The sequence below is a fragment of the Tenrec ecaudatus genome, chromosome 16 (genome assembly GCF_050624435.1).
Source record: "Tenrec ecaudatus isolate mTenEca1 chromosome 16, mTenEca1.hap1, whole genome shotgun sequence".
In the NCBI taxonomy this organism is placed as follows: Eukaryota; Metazoa; Chordata; class Mammalia; order Afrosoricida; family Tenrecidae; genus Tenrec; species Tenrec ecaudatus.
Genome location: NC_134545.1, coordinates 48,671,862 through 48,674,859, shown reverse-complemented (window position 1 = coordinate 48,674,859; position 2,998 = coordinate 48,671,862). Strand labels below are relative to the sequence as shown.

The window sequence follows — 2,998 nt, the reverse complement described above, 5'->3', positions numbered from 1 at the left end:
GCAGGAGAGGGAATGCTTGCGATGCCTACACTGTTGGAGATTAGAAAAGCCCTGAGATTGGTTCAGGGTCCTGCAACCAAGGCAAGCCAGGTATGATTCATGACTATGCATCTCCATGACCACAGTTCCCATCAAGGATGCACCCAGGCAAGGCCCTGAGCGCCAGTCTGTCCTTACCTGGACTGGTCAGGCAAGCAATCCACTTTCTTTTTTTTTTTTCCATTCAATAATGTCTTTTATTACATATGGGGCCCCCTCAATATTCCCTTAATCTCTCCATACACAGGCAAATTTAAGGGTACTGTTGAATACATTTTAACTTGCTGACCTGATCATTGCCTAGAGAAGGGATACGTTTCCCTGAAAGCATGCTTAACCTGGAGGCCAATTCATCTGCCGACCACCGAGAACATGCAGATGGACGTGATAGACAGACTGTCCCCCATCCGAACCTTCATTCACCACCATTCGATATCCCTTGTTCAGGCCCAGGTCAGCTGCACATTTCTTGCCAACAATCATTAAATGTCCAAGGAGACTTTCATCATCATCTTCTGCGACAGAAATCTGGGAAATGTACTTCTTCGGTATCACCAGAAAATGTGTTGGTGCTTGGGGGGAATGTCATGAAAAGCAAGGCACCGGTCGTCCTCAAAAATGATCTTGGCTGGGATTTCTTTGCGGATGATCTTCCCGAAGATTGTGTCGCCGCCAGGCCGGGCCACCTGAGCCTTGGCGATCTCCTCGGCCATCTCGACCTCCGGGCGCGGCTGGGGAGGGAGGAGGCCCAAGCGGTCCACTTTCAAACAAGCTTTTCGTATTGCCGATCAATGGTCAGAAAGAATTCAATGGAGGCCGAATCTGTGGAAAACTTTATTGAGGGTTCCCACTGTAAACTATAACCTTCCAAAGCCCAGAGTTCCGAAGCTAAGGTCCGATAGATGAGCGACGATGCAAGGCTTTGTCTCTCATATGTTGGACCTGTGGTCAGGAGAAGCCAGACGCTGGGAGAGGTCGTCATGCTTGGTAGCAAGGAAGCCCTCAGTGAGGTGGATGGGCACAGTGGCTGCGACCGTGGGTTCAAACGTCACAATCACGAAGATGGTGCAGGACACAGCGATGTCTTGTTCTGGTGCACATGGGGCTGCCAGGAGTAGAAACGGACTAGATGGCCCCTCGCAACCACAGCAGCGTAGATGGGCATCAACTCTACGGCAATGGGTTTGAGGCTTCTTGCTCCTTTGTTTTGGGCTTTATCCTTTATTGAGCTTGTTCCAAGGACTTTACAAATTATAAATCAACCCTCCCGGGAACCCTAAGGGGACCCAATTCACCATCATGGGGTCAATTTCAACTCATAGTGACCCGATGAGGCTTTACTAGCGTTTATTAGAGACTCTATTCGAGTTCTGAGACTTGATGTCTTCATGGGGATACACAACCTCCTCTTTCTCCCGTGGAATGGCAGGTGGATTTGAACTGCTGGCTTTGCAGTTAGCAGCCTAACATCTGGCCTACAGGGCCAAGGATAAATATCATTACGTCCTTATATTTCAGAAAGGGAAACTGAGCCAGAGAGAGATGACTCTTTTGCCCAAGGTCACTCAGAGCAGAGCAAGGGTTGTAACCAGTCTCCAGCTGCCTCCCTTCCCCACCTATGGAGGCCCTGGTGCCTTTGTTCCCACTCCGCCTGGACACTCCTGCTCTGAGGCTGCTGGCAGCTACCAGCTAATGGCAAACCTGACTGAGCAAACCTTACCCAGACAGGGAGTAAGCCACTGCTGGTCCCCTTCCCGTGTTTATCCCGAGTCTGCCCAACTCCCTTCCACCTCGGACAGAGGCCCCTTGTCCAGTCCAGGGCAGTGGCAGGCGCTGAAGGATGTGGGCTTAGTACCAGGTCTAAATAGACCAGGACCGTTGTCTCTCTCAGGTGAACACTTTGTCCCAGACTATGTGGAAGAGGATGTTATCCTGGACCTCGCTCCCCCTGCCTGCAGCCCCGGCTCCCAGTGCAGGATGCTTAGGAAAGCTGGGACCTAGTGGTCCTTACTTCCCCTCTTGTTCCCCTTAGTGGCTCCTTGGGGGTCTCCGTGGGACCGCACCAGTTGTTTCCACTGGGTCTTCTGTCATCACAGCGAGAGTACTCCTGTTAGCCAGCCGGCCCCACCCCTGTCCCCAGCCTGCTCGGTGCACCCCTCTTATCTTCTTAGGAGAGAGGAAGCTGGTGAGGCTCTGGCGTTGGGCCCTGGACTGCACAGCACCCCAGTGTGATTTTAGCGTCTCCATTTCCGTATCTGCGTCTTTGTATCTGCGCTAGAGGAGCCTCACTCAGGCCCGCAGGCTTTTCAACAAGTATACTGTGCATCTTTGTATCTATGGCAGACGGAAGCAGCCGAACATCCACAGGGACTTATTGCTGCTGCCGGGTCCGCTCCGCCTCATCCGGCCCCCATGTGTGCAGAGCAGCGCTGTCCACGGGATTTGCAAGACGGAGTTTTCAGAAGCCACCGTGGACCACCAAGTCTGTCTCCCAAAGTGGCTCTTGGTGCGTTTTGATGGTTCGTCTTTCAACTCGTAGTTGAGCGGTGGCCGTTTGCACCATCAAGAGGGGATTGGCCAGATGAAAGATTGCTGTTTTTTGGTGTGTTGAGTTGGTTCCACAGAAAGAAACCCTGCCTGGTCCGGGGCCCTCCTTACGGTCTTGGTGATGTCTGTCATGGCAACCCCTGCGTCAATCCACCTCCTTGAGAATTTCCCTTTTTCAATGAGCCTCTACTTGAGCAAACACTAGGTCCATGGAATACTCACTATTATTCCTCAACACCATGATTTTAAGACGTAATTTCTTCTTCTATCTTCCTAAGTCCATGTCCAGCTTTCATATGTCTATGAAGTCATTGCAGCTATCCCGGGTTCAGTGAGGGTCACCTTAGTCCGCAAAGTGACATGTTCACTCTCAAACATTTAGAGATCTTTGATAGCAGGTTTCCCAATAAAA

At 51.4% G+C, this 2,998-nt stretch overlaps 1 pseudogene; it reads right to left on the bottom strand.

Annotated features, from left to right (window-relative positions):
- Positions 1 to 258: 258 nt before the first annotated feature.
- Positions 259 to 786, bottom strand: LOC142428835 (adenosine 5'-monophosphoramidase HINT1 pseudogene; annotated as a pseudogene).
- Between the last annotated feature and the right edge of the window lie 2,212 nt (positions 787 to 2,998).